Source organism: Lissotriton vulgaris, chromosome 5, assembly GCF_964263255.1.
Source record: "Lissotriton vulgaris chromosome 5, aLisVul1.2, whole genome shotgun sequence".
NCBI classification, from domain to species: Eukaryota; Metazoa; Chordata; class Amphibia; order Caudata; family Salamandridae; genus Lissotriton; species Lissotriton vulgaris.
Window position 1 is genome coordinate 1,807,136,106 of NC_141693.1, and position 14,895 is coordinate 1,807,151,000.

The window sequence follows — 14,895 nt, forward strand, 5'->3', positions numbered from 1 at the left end:
AAAGCCACATACAATCTTATTGTAAACTAACTAGAAAGTACTACCATCATCATATGATATTTGGCCCAATGACATCAACTGTGTCACCGCAAAATAGTGGGGCATATGTACAAGCCCCATGGCCAACACAATGTTTTATCGGCTTTGTGGTGGCAATGGGGCTGCGCCTCATTTACAATGCAGCATTAAGCCACTTAACGTGGATTAAGGCTGCCTTGTAAATAAGGCCCACTTTCACACTGTGGTTGGTGTGAAAGGGGTGGGCAGTGGGTTTGGCAGTGGGTGTTCCACAGCAACACCCATTGTATTTCACGCTGCCCCATATGAACAATGGTGGCGTACAAAGGAGGCGGGCCAAAATTAAGACCTGGTAAAACCTGGTCTTCAGTTGCTTTATGCAGCACACATGGAAAAAGCAAAATGCCATGGATTGTTCATGTACAGGAAGGTCCCTCTCCCTGTACATAAACAACCCTCCCCTGCATGCAGACACCCTTGCAATATGCTGCAACCTTGCATTTCAGAAGTGGTAGAGAGAGGCGTAAAGCCATGATGGCTTACGCCTCTCTCCGCCACTTCCTTGTAAATATCCCCTAGTGTTTTTACATAAGCTGTGTCTGTGTGTACTCAAAACACATTCAATTTAATATTTCATTTAGTTATAATTGTCAGACTCATATGTGATGTACTGGGCAGGATCTGATCACAAACTCACAATAATCCTGGCTCCTTCACCTGGTGTCATGTGTACAGGTCAGCTTGTGGACATGTTGCATGTCCACTTTATTACTAATTTCCCTTTGCATGGAATTGTTTTACTTATGAATGTAGTAGCTAGTGAGCAACTGAATTAAGAGCCAAACAATACAAATGTTGTAAATCTCTCCAGGCATTGTAGGTACATCCCAGAGAGTGCACACTTGAGAAGATACATTTGAGTAATGATGTAGATGTGTATGAACAGACCTGGTACACGTTGACACACAGCACTGATGTGCATTTTGTTAATTGTTCTATCTAATAGCAGTTCCAATTGACATTGACAGTTGTACAGAGAGCATGCCACATCACCACAATTACACCATGATTACGTGTTACAGAGCGTGTTACAGAGGGCTGAATGACATGGTGTAATATTAACAAGTTTATCAGGAACACTCTTACATTGTGACATATATTGTTGGTACATAAATCTGTCATATCAAATTCTTGTGTATTTGTGGAGAAATCCTGTCAAACCTTTCCATGCTGATTCAAATAAGCAAACCTCTGTAGTCCTAGAAAATTTTGTAGTCACAACATAGTCTTAAACAGACTATTGCAGATTCTGTGCCAAAGCATGAATGAGAAAAATCAGCAGACAATCTCAAATCATGCATCAGATATCTTTTCACACTGTATTTAGATTAGATCAACTTGAATACCAAGGGGTGATTGGAACATGCACCTCCTCAATGAGCAATCCTTTGTTTCCTGGATCCAAACCAGACAATACATATCATCTAGCATTGGATTACACACATCTAAACTGTTGTTGCAAAACATTTCTAGTGCAAAATGCATACAGTACGGCAATAATGAATAACATTGTGCGTAAAAAGTATAAAACCACGTTAGATATTTGTTCTGACCGTGCTTTTTGTCCTTATTTTTGAGTGAAGGTGACTTTAGCCTGCTATCATTCTAATAGGAGGATTAGAACCTCAGACCTGGCCTATTTACAAGGTGTTTGATATAATTCCCTACCCTTTTCTCTATTCTAGGGCCTATAAACTTATGTTAAGGGATAGATTCCTTAGTATTAGTATTAATCCGTCCTTTTGTAAGGTTGCTAGTATATTTCTGATGGAGTTATGCTTATTTCGGGCCTTGTAGGCCTCGAACGGGAAAGACTCCATCTTTCTTTCTGCCTGGGCTGCTTGAGATGCTTTTAGGTCAAATGTAATGTTTTAGTTATAAGGTGTTGTTCGCTTGGAGAGAACCGGCTCAGGCTGGCCCTTATCGAAAGACTGTATTTTTCTTCGTGTCGAAGACATAACATCAGGCCGGCCGGCTGAGAACGTGTCCTTGGCATGGGGTGGTACAAGAATTTGGTGGGCGGCAGGTTACTGGCTGGAAATTTCCATGCATGAACAAGGTTCCATATTAGCGAAAGCACGGAGAGTGAGACTGTTAGTTAGTAGACGGCAGCTAGTCGTTAGCATTATTGCAGTTAATCAACTTAAAGCAGACAGTCGCCATTTTGAAATCCGAAAAAGACCGAAGGCTGATAATCTCTCGGAAAGATTGAAGTTACTTTAGTTGGAGCAGCTGGTGAGTACGAAGATCATGGCTCTCTATACCCGGATGACAAACTGGAACTGAATTGGTGGCTGGAAAACCTGGAAGCTTGGAATAGAAAAGCAATTTTCGGTTCGAAACCCGAATTCGATTTAGAGTCAGATGCCAGCCTGCATGGCTGGGGTGCCTGGCTTCTTGGCCAGACCACCGGTAGATCCTGGTCTCTGGAAGAATCCTCTCTACACATAAATTACTTGGCACTCACAGCTGGTCTTTATGCCTTGATGAGTTTCAAACAATCTCTTCAAGGGAGGTCAGTCGTCTTGAAGATGGAAAACGTCTCTGCTGTGGCTTACATAAATCGTCTAGGCGGCACCAAGTCTGCGGAACTTTCAAATCTGGCCAAGAAACTTTGGATGTTCTGTTTAGTACACAAAATTGCTCTGAAAGTAGAATACCTTCCTGGGAAAACCAACATCTCAGCAGATTGGAACTCGAGATTTCTCCTAGACCGCAGCGATTGGAAACTCGGCGTTTCCATTTTCGATTGTCTCAACAAAGTTTGGGGACCCTTAGAAGTAGACCTTTTTGCAAGCAGACTGACATTTCAACTGAAAAAATACTTCAGCTGGATACCCGATCCTTTAGCTCTAGCTGTGAACGCCTTTCTCCAACCCTGGAAACACCTGAGAGCCTATGCCTTTCCCCCTTTGCCATGATCCAAAGGGTTTTACAGAAAGTGAGGATCGAACAATGCTCCCTTGTTCTAGTAACTCCCTTCTGGCCTTCCCAGGCTTGGTTTCCAATGGCTCTGGAACTGGCTTGCGACATCCCCTTCCTAATTCCTTTCTAGGATCATCTCCTAACAGACGTAGATGGCGGAATTCACCCTCTGATCCAGACAGAGAAATTGGGCCTTCTTGCTTGGAGAGTGTCAGGAGATCAAACGAGATCTTAGGACTTTCGTCTACAGCTTCAACTCTCCTCTCAGAGTCATAGTCTCCTAGCACCCACTACAGATACAACAACATTTGTAGCACCTGGGTTCGTTGGTGCGTGGAAAGGAACCTGGATTCCCTTAAGGCACCTATTGTTGACATAGTTAATTTCCTCTGTGAACAATTTGACTGGGGTCTTAGCTATAGAACCATCAATTGCTATAGATCAGCTATATCTGCTGGTCATACACTTGTGAATGGTAAGACGGTAGGTAAAAATGTTATCATTTGCAGAGTTATGAAGAGCATCCGCCTAAGAAGATCCCCTAAGCCACAGTATGATTCTCTTTGGGATGTTAAATTAATTTTAGACCTTTTCACTAATTGCCCCGATAACACTTTCCTTAGCAGAAAATTCCTCTCAATCAAACTTGCTACTCTTTTATGTCTTATTTCCTGTCAAAGAGTCTCTGACGTAAAAGCCTTGGAAAATTGTAATAGGTCCTATAACATGTTTGGTGTGAAGTTTGAAATTTATAGTAGGACTAAAACTATGTCCAATTCTATTTTCTATCCTCGCTTTGACTCCTGCCCTAAACTATGCTTTGTTGATTGTTTAAGAGAGTACGATCACAGAATGTCTCTTCTTCGACCCCCTGATGTCAAATATTTACTTATTTCCTTTGTTAGACCACATAAAGCTATTTCTTCTACTTCCATCGCTAGATGGGTTAAAACAGCCAGGAGTTTAGCAGGTATCGATTTATGTAAATATCAGGCTCACTCTCTTAGAGGTGCCATGGCCAGCAAATACCTCTGGTGTGGTGGTAAGTTAGATGATATTCTTAAAGCTGCTGATTGGTCAAATGCTAGCACATTTGCTCAACATTACTGTAAGCCTATAGAGCATATGTCTGACGTAGTATTACAAAGCTACCAACATGCCTAATGTAGCCTCCGTTCTTGTAATGAAATTGGGATTCTCCTATTACCATGACTAGAGAATCTGGATTTCATTAAAGACACGGAGGGTCACATTATCCCACCCATCCCTCCCTGGGATATGTTCCTTTATATTTGCTTACTATGTTTTCAGCTTTATCTCTATAGTCTGTATTACTCTTTATTATCTGGCTTACAGTTCTAACATGTTGTTTTATAATTATTGCGATATGAATCCTATTGTCTTGTTTACTTGGTTTGGTTTACTCCAAATGGATATCTTCTCTTCTTTTCAGATAATCCTTCTTAATTTCGAGATGTTTGGATCCTTCTACAGTTTTATCATCTTCAGATATTCCCTCCTGAAGTTCTTGGAATTTCGGATGTTTTCTCCTGAAAGTTCTTCTGAAGCTATTTGGATATTTTGAAGTATATTGTTTCTTTTATGGACTTCTCTGTACTTCCACATTTAAAAGAAGCAGACTCTTGTTGGCTCATGCCCTATATTTATTCTGAATGTTCTTTTATGGAACCTTTTAACTAGGATGTATGCGGCTGCTTAGAGACTGCATTAAAAGTCTATGCATAATGTGAGCCTCCATGTCTTTAATGAAATCCAGATTCTCTAGCCATGGTAATAGGAGAATCATAATTCCTGAAGAAAACACAAGGCTTTAAATACAATAGGCCAGACCCCAGATATGTTCAAAGACAGCATCCTGGAATAGTTACAACATACAGTGTGGGAAGCTCTGCCTTGATTGGCTACAAAGATCAACACTTAAGGATGTAAAACAACACTTATCTTTACTTAAAGATGGCGCAGACCTTAGGTAATTCTTGTTAGGACCAAGAAAACTGTGTCACAAAGGTTTTATATATGACGGTATATATGCTGCTTATAATGTAGCTTCCCGGAACCAACCTTCTAGTCCTGCACAGTACAAAATGGCTACTGCCGACCAGAGACACATTTCTGCCCTCCTGCTGCTGAGCCAAGCTCGAGCAGGGGAAGGGAAGGCAGAACAATAGGCATCCTGTCACAGAGAGGTGTGACCACCTACCAGACAGGATTTAGTGTATTAGGGTTGGGTGGGTGCACTTGCAAGCAACAAAGTCTGCATTAGGGGCATATTTGGTGCCCCTGTGCATAGTCCAGTTCAAACCAGTCCTGGGAGCCGTTGGCTCCCGCTCGGGTGCAAAACTGGACAAAGGACAAGGGACTAACCTTCAAATTGTCCAGACCCTCCCTGGGAGGGTCCCCTGAATCAGTCCAACCTTCTCCTGTGTATACTTAAGGGCTTACCTGGCTGTAGGACCCTAGATGCGATGTGGACAAGATTCTGAATCAGAAACCACTGAACTTCGACCGTCTGGACACTTTGGACTTCGCTGGGCTTCATTTGGGCCAGACTACGTCTCCCACTCAGTCTGCTGCATCGTATGTGCTTGTGCACCATACAGGACCCCTGCAAGACCTGTAAAGTTTCAAGGACAACCAAAGATATCTCCCTTGGAGTGAAGGGGTCACTCCCCTGCATTCGTGGGCATCTCATCACTGCTGACCAGTCTCCTGATCCCAAGCTCATACCGACTTCGAAGGGTCCAGCAACACAGGAAGTGGTTTTCTATGACCCTTGAGGCCAGAGCTGTCCTCTCACTAAGTTTGAAGTCAGTGTCCCTCGGGGGGGCTGCAATACTCAAATCCCTGTGCACCGTATACATTTGCAAGTGCAGGTGCTTGTTGGCCGTTCCCAAACAAGTGCATTGGGCTACTGATAAACTCAACCTCTGGCACCATTTGCTACCAAGATCTTTGACCTCCTCAACTTAGTGCTCCGTTGCCTGTTTGGTGAAATCACTCGAGGTCCACTTGCGAGTCCTGCACCTTCGGCCTGTGGGTCCATTTGAGAGTCAACTTTGCTTTTCTTGGGCTCCCCTTGTTGCTTTAGGCTCGGCTTCACTCCCCTGTGTTTGGCGAGTCTCCTGGAACTTGCTGGTCCTAAAGGTAAACCAAGGCTTATTGGTGCTCTCCCGGACACCGACCCCTCAGCACTCGACAACCTTCACAGGACAGCTCGTATCTGTCTCCTGGTCATCCTTGATGTCTCCTGGTAGGAGCTCCTGTTAAGAGCTCCCAGTGCTTGGGATGCCACTTCGGGCTTTATCCCTGTTAGCACCTACCAGTCCTAAGGAACTGAACCACCAAAAGTAACTGGATTGCACGCTTACCTGATTGACAGAGGTCTGGAGCCTGCAAAGCCCTGCGATCACCCCTCATCTTCGTTGGACTGCTCCTGGACACTCGCCTTCAGGCACCCCCATGGCTTTGCCGGGACTGAGCGGCTGGAGCTCCGGGACAGACGGGACCTTGATGAGATGAGACAGAAGGTCGGAGTCTGCCAGAGCCTGCTGGGACTGCTGAGGGTTCCACACACGCCTGAGCGGCCGTGGCTGGAGTCTGCCCCGCATCGCCGGGCTGCTGCAGGTCACTGCTGGACCTGGGACGGAGGTCCAGAGCCCACTCGACGTCGGGCACTGCACGCGACTCAAGACGGAGGAGGGCAGAGGCGTGGATGCGGAGCTGCGCTGGGGGTAGGCACTGGGAGCCACCCTGTTGCGGTGAGTCCCGCCGGGCTGCTTTGGGGCACTGCATGATCTAGTCGGAGGTCCGGAGCCTGTGCGTCCTCGGCGACCGACCGTTCACTGCCCAATACAAGGGAGGGCAGAGGCTTGGTGTCGGAGCTGCTCCGATGCCCTGCAGAACAAAACAGCAAGACCCCGCTGCCGTGAGGTGCTCACCGGGAACAGCAAGCCCTGGCTCCGGTTGTCCGATATCCGATGTACGATCCCAGAGGCTGGCTGTTGGGTCGTAACGGAGAGACTCCCGGGGTGTGCTGCGCTGACAATGCTGTTCGCACGGGAGCCCCCCCACTGATCCTGCCTGTGGTGCACGCGAGGGCATTATTGCAGTCGGCGAGCCTGTGCTTCGGGACGTGTGTTGTGCCTGGGAGGTCGAGGACCCACCAGAAGGGAGAATAGCCCGATACACCAGCAAATATTTAACATATCGCCTATCGAGACGGAAGGGGCTGCAGCTCAGCTGCTCTGGCTGCGCAAGAAGTCAAAGGTGCCAGAAGTCGATGAACAACCGCAGCTGTGCACATTCTGGCCAGACCATTGACAACTGCAAAACTCTGCTGGCAAAATCAACATGCTTTGTGAGCAGAAATAACAAAAGGTATTTATTTCACCCCACCCCACTCGTTGGCTCACATTTTTAAACCACCTCCATTGTTCAAAATGGCTGGGGCCATAAAACTGTAGCAATAAATCCCCTCCGGTAACTCTGCTGCCCACGAGGCTCCTCAACTTAACTCCTCCACACAAGACCTCCAAAAATAGAGATAAGACTCTCTCCCAGCAAGCTAGGAGCTGGGCTTGCTCAGATAGAAAGTGAAACTGCCCTTCCCTGTTCTCAAAGTAATGACAACAGACAGAGGACTAATGTCTCTATCTCCCCTTTTGGTTCGGCCATATTAGACTGGTCTCTCCTTGGCGACCATCATGGACTAGTCATCTCTCACTATCTGACGTAAGAATTGACCTTTTTAGACTATTTATAATCGTATTTTACACATTTTATGTAACTTGCACCCATTTCACTTTTCCTTCAGCTGAAATGCACAGATCGTTATATTTCTGGCTGCTCACTAGTGTCACTTTTGACTCATGTAACTCCCTGTTTGCAGTTGTATTTTGCTCCAGACTCTTGTAACTTCTGGTTTGCAGCTGTATCTTGCTCCAGTATATCACTAGTATTATACTTCTGTATATATCCCCTGTAATGCACCGATTACTACCTCATTTATTTTTGGTTGCTCACTAGTGTCACTTTTGATTCTGGTAACTTACTGTTGCAGTATTATACTTCTATTTGTATTTTGTACATTGTTTGTAACCTGCACCCATTTCACTTTTGCTTCACCTGTAATGCACTGATCGCTACCTCATATATTTCTGGCTGCTCACTAGTGTCATTTTTGACTCATTTAGATTTTGTTGCAACGTATTTTGTTCCAGTATATCATCAGTATTATACTTCTACCTGTATACAGTACATTTCTGTAATCACCAGTATTATACCTCTACTTGTATACTGTACATCTCTGTAAGCTGCACCCATTTCACTTTTATGCTTGTAATGCACTGATTGCTACCTCATATATTCTTTGTACATTTTTGTAAGCTGCACCCATTTCACTTTTTATTCCTGGATTGCACCGATTGCTACCTCTTATTTTTTGGTTATTTTGGCTACTCACTAGTGTCACTCTTGCTCCATGTAACTTACTGTTTGCATTTGTTTTTTGCACATGTGTATCACTATCGTCCACCCTCCCATACCCACCTATACCACCAACCAACAATGATCCCATCGGCAAGCACACATATAAAATCAACTACCCTTCCTCACTCACCAAAAAAGCTGCTAAACGCTTTAAACACAACTTCCTGAGGTCCCACCCAGAAACCCCCTTTGCCGACACCTACTTCTCACCGGTCAATGGATCCCTGAACATTGATATCATCTTCCACACCACACGCAGAGCTCAATGGAGAAAAGCGTTCCTCACCTTACTCACCGTCTCCACCTCCAGGAAATCCGCTCATGGCCTAACTCTCTCCATCACACCATCACAACTCTTCCCAGGTAGATCCACCATTACTATATACAACAACTGGATTGTCCTAATTCAATCCACAGACAGGAATGTGGAACTACTAGACAACCTGTTCCCCACTTTCAAAGAGCACCTCTCCAATCCTCGGACCTCCACTCATATCTCCTCCAGTACTATCACCCCTGACTTCACAGCCCCCACCCACAACCCTTCTAACCTAGCCCTGCACCAGAACGAAACGCACCTCACCTCTACCCCCAGCACCCTAGTCAATCACCCACCTGCTGTAACCACCCCACACTCCTCAATCACAGACACAAATCTCTCCCCTTCATACACCAGCCGCCCCACTACCACCAACCCTTAGACCCCCACTCATACCTCTTCCATTCCTCTCTACCCTGACTTCACAGCTCCCACTCACAACCCCTCTAGCATAGTTCAGCACCAGAACGACACGCATAACAACAAATCCCACCCTTTATCCCCTCCCATTCTCAGTCCCCACTACCACCCTCTAACCAACCATGCAGAGCACACCACATCCATTAATTTAACTCCCCCTCCCCACAACAGGACCCTCTCCAATCCCATTTCCCCCCCCCACTCTCAGCCCCCACTACCCTACCTGCTCCCCCACCACCACTAACATACACTCAACCCCCACCCGGCTCTCTCCGTCTGCCACCAATGCCCTCATCCACACCACCAACCTCCTCCCTACCTCATCCACACCCATCCCTCCCAACCCCTCTCTCCTCTCTAACACCAACCCGTACACCGCCACCATGGAGCACTGCATGAACACCAACCCACCCCCTAACCCGCACGCTAATTCTCAGGTCAGTCACTCACCCATGATTTCCATCCCAAACACCAACATTTATCCCACGCTGGACAAGATTATTTCCACCCTCCTCCAGCTCAAAGAAAACATTCACACCATCAAAGAAGACATTCACACCATCAAAGAACTACTCCTCACACACCCCAGACAAGCCTCACACACCACCACACCCCTCCCAATTTGCCCCCCACCCTTCCGGATGACTCTCCCACTCTACACCCCTCACTCTGGACCGCGATCCCTGTCCACAATCGCAACAACCGCCCCCGTCGGCCATGCAACCCTCTTTCGGACCTCGACACACTCACCCTCCTCCGCTCCTACGACCCAGCTCCCCTAAACCACACAACCGCCACACACCTCTCCATTCCCACAATACACTCAAATCCCCGTAGACCCCCCACACTAAACAACAGAATCTCCGTCCCTAATAACCTTAGAAAAGTCCCCCTCACTCTAGAACCCTCTACCTCCCCTGACACACCCCGTCTCAAGTGCACTCTCCTCAACTGCAGATCGGCTTGTAGACACTCCTCCGCCATCGCTGATTTCATCTTAACATTGGACCTTGACCTAATCATCTTGACTGAAACCTGGCTAACCGAATCTTCTACACCTATAATGGACATTCTGGTGCTCCCCAACTACCACATCATTAGACTTGACAGGTCTGGCAAGATAGGTGGTGGAATCGCATGCATATACAGGAACAACCTTTCTGTTCTGAAAGTCACCGCACCTTCCCTACCCTCCCCAACTTTCTATGAATACATCTGCCTCGATATTATCAATGAGGGCAAACCGATATGCTCTCTTCACGGCATCTACCACCCACCCAGGGACAACCTCACCTTCGCCCAACAAATCATGGATATGATCTCTACCAATTCCGGACGACAGGTCACTCAAATTTACCTTGGTGACTTCAACCTCCACTGGAACGATCACAATGATGCGGTGGTAAACAGTCTTAAAAACGTCCTCAACGCCCTTGACCTCACACAATTATGCAACAGCCCGACCCATGAGAAAGGCTCTACCCTCGACCATATCATCTCCAAAGAGGACGCTATCCAACTTGAGTCTATTCAACCCTGTGACTGGTCAGATCATCATATTGTTACATTCTTCATCAAGGAAAAAGTCAAATTCAACACGGTTCAATCCTCCAAACCTAAAGTCTGGAAAAGAGACCTGAAAAAACTCAACCCAAACTCCCTACCCCCGAACAGTTACGACCTCCTACTCCCTCCGACCGGCGCTACGGACGTCCAAACCTTGACTGACCACTATCTCAACGCCATGACCTCAATAATTAATGAGGCTGCACCCATGCAGCTAAAAAGAGTCTCTGCCAAAATCTCCAATCCATGGTATGACAGGAGTCTTAATGAGGATAGACGAGCCATGCGAATGGCAGAGCGCACCTGGAGATCAGCCCCCTCTACACTGCACCTAAAAACTCTGAAGGAAAAGAGAAACGCCGACTTCAGGAAAATAAAGCGCTCAAAATTAGCCTTCTTCAGCCTCCAGCTCGACCAAGCAAAAAACCGTCCGAGAAAACTGTTCGAGCTAATCATAACACAATCTAAGGAACAACCCCAACTACCCAGCACTGTGCGCGAAGCACCCTCCTGTGAAGACTTTGCTGCTTTCTTTATACAAAAAACTGACAACATAAAGAGTGATCTCCTCATTGACGCAAGCCTTTACCCCAAACCCCACTGCATAGCACCCACTGAACCAAAAAACAATGCTACATGGTCATCCTTTGACACCTACTCTGAAGAAGAAATTGGCAAACTGCTCAGCACCTTGAAACCATCCAATCACCTCACGGACCCCCACCCTGCTAACGCTGTCAAAGACTTCACCCCGTTGCTCCTTCCACTTTGGACTAAAATTATCAACAGCTCACTCCAACAAGGAACCATCCCTGACTCCCTCAAAGTTGGACAAGTCACACCTTTATTAAAGAAACCTACAGCCGACCCATCTGATCTAAACAATTACCGTCCCATTACCAATACTCCCACTCTCGCCAAACTCCTGGAAAAATGCGCACAACTACAACTGACCAAACACATTGATCAGTTTGATCTCCTCAACTCTCATCAATCAGGCTTCCGAGCAGGACACAGTACAGAAACCGCTATGACTCACATAATTGACGACACCCTTCAAATCCTAGATCAAAATGATACCTGCCTCCTCATCCTTCTTGATCTCTCCTCAGCATTCGACACCGTTAAACATGAGAATTTACTCGAACTATTGAACACAAGAATGGGTCTATCTGAGACTGTCCTCAAGTGGTTCACTTCCTTTCTACACAACAGGTTGCAGAAATTCAAGTGCAACAACCTTATGTCCTCGCCAATACCTGTATCGTTAGGCGTCCCCCAAGGATCCTCCCTATCCCCAACTTTGTTCAACCTAGTTATGGAACCTCTCACCACCTTGTTACAAGCATCCAATGTACTCTTTCACATGTACGCCGATGACACCCAACTATATCTCAAATTACAATCCCCCAAAGACATTGTACTCTGAATTCAACGATCAGAAGCACTCAATCCTGGCTTGCCGATAATCATCTCAAACTCAATGCTTTGAAAACAGAGTTCCTTCTGATCTCACCTCCCGCGAAGATCTCTACCACTCAAACTTGGCTTAAACGCCTAACTGCACTCAATGTCCAACCAACCATCGTGGACTCAGCAAAATCTTTGGGCATAACACTCGACACCAATCTCAACATGCAGCAACACATCAGCAAGGCAACTAAGGGTGCAAACTACCAAATCAATACCCTGAGGAAACTTAAACCCTTCCTCCCAGCCAAAGAATTCCAAACTGCAGTACAAGCACTAGTCATCCCTCGAATAGAATACGGCAGCATCGCCCTCTGCGGTCTCCCTCTAACTACTACTGCACCCCTAAGAGCTTCTCTAAACGCTGCAGCGAGACTCATCACTGGGTCAAAAAAATACTCGCATATCTCCCCTGACTTGAAATCCCTGAACTGGCTGCCTTTTGAAGCCAGAATGCATCTGAAAATCGCCTGCATGACACACAAGGCTGTACACCTGAGCTCACCCGGTTACCTCACCCAGAAGCTGACAATCTCTGGCGGCTCTAGAAACACTAGAGGCACAAACAATCTTCTGCTAAAACCTCGAAGATTCCGGAAGGAAAAAACTTATAAACCCTCCTTCTCAGGAATGGCACCCAGGATCTGGAACTCACTCCCTCCTGAAACCAGACTCATCTCCTCCATCACACTTTTTAAGAAAGAAGTAAAAGCTATCCTCATGGCTAAATACACTTTATCTATTAACGTGGATTTTTAAAGTCTCTGCACCGATCTGTATTATCTGTACGATTCCTCGATTATTCGTATTACTGGTATTATTGACTTACCAGACTGTCTATGCTCACACCTATTTGTACTATTTGCATTATTGATGTACCTGTTTTACAATGCTCCCTCATGTACATACCCCACCCCACTTTTACCTACAACTACGCTGTACCTAATGGCCTGTTATTCACTCTCCTGTTGTTATTCTATGCTATGTAAAGCGCTCTGATATCTGTAAAGATCTTGTTCGCGCTATAGAAAACTTTCAACATAAATAAATAAATAAAATAAATCCAACATTGGTGGGCATTCGTCTACTGAACCCCTGGTCACTCCCAAGTGACGCAGACTTTGTCCCCTCGTCTTTCAGGTACTCTTCAACCAGAATTTATGTTTGGAATCCAACTGACACTTTTGTTCCTTCCAGCAGCGGTTCTTCTTCGAAGTCCTCCATTGGGCTGGACAGAGGTTTCCAACGCAACTTCAGACTTAAACACCTGGCTTCCCTGGGATAGGTAACAGAGGTACTTCGGTATCCACAAGTGGGGTGGCTCTCCAACCTTCTGTGTTCCACTGGTTTTTCTTCTTAGTCAACTGGGAAGAGTCCTTAAACTCTAAAACTTCAACCACGACTTTCCCATAGACTTGTACGGAACATGCGGTCTTGTTCCCACACCGCACCCGTCCTCCATGGAATCCCTACTAATTCACCTTGGTTGGTTCCCTGGAGTCCCAGAGATTCTACGTCCTCTCAACACTGTCTTGACTCGAGTTGTGCTTCTTATACCACTTTCACAGTATATGGTTTGGTCCCCCCCTCGGGCTCACTGTATATTAGTGCTATTTAATGTCATTTCTGTGCTTAAGTATTGTGTGCTTTGTGATTATCCCCATGTAGGAGATACGGTATCGTACCAGATAGTGCTATATTAATAAATACATTTTTAAAACTACTGTGTGGTCCTCCTTTCATTTAACCTATACAATAAGGTTGCATTCTGGTAAAACAAGCTGCTTAACATTCCTTCCAGACTAAGCCTGAAGGCTGCTCTCCACAGCTACCACTTGGATAGCTGTCTAAGGTTATCGTAGACCTCTTAAATCTCCATAAGGGTTGTTTTGACTGGTGCAAGGTGCCCACTGTAATTAGTGGACAGCATATACCCGGGCAACGTCTCACAATAGGGTTACCCTAGCTGAGGCTAAAGCCTTGTACATATGCTTTTGAATTGGCACACTGCCACTGAGGCCTTTTACTGTAAAGTGGGAGCGTAGCAAAGTAGGACTTGAGAACTTCCCTTTCTGCCCGAACACTGTTGAATCTGAGGTTCACTTTTTATTGTTTTATCGAAAGTACAAAGCTCCAAGGCCCTTGTGAATCCTCCCCCTCTGTCGAAACACAGGAGTTAATCAATGCGAGGTAGCCTTACGCATAATGAATACCTGGGCTGAGTGCCTGGTCACTTCTTGCTGGTGTATTAAAGGCTTGGACCTGAGGCGAGCGGTCAAATACTAAGGTTCATGAGTCAATGTTCACAACTGATTAGCAGCTATATTCTGGTAACCTCAAATGTGTACTCTCTCCTATGGTTCATGATATGTTTTATGTTAAGTATTATGCACTTTTGTTTGTCTAGCTATATTCCAGCCCAAGGCTTTTGAGCTAACGTTTACAACTTATTAGCAGTTATGTCCTGGTAAACTTGAATATGTACTCTTTCCTATGGATATATGTTTTATGGCAAGCATTATTCACTTTCGTTTGTATAACTATATTCCAGGCAATTGTACTTTTAACCCGCCTCTTTTAGACCCAAGATGATTTTAGATGCTGACTTT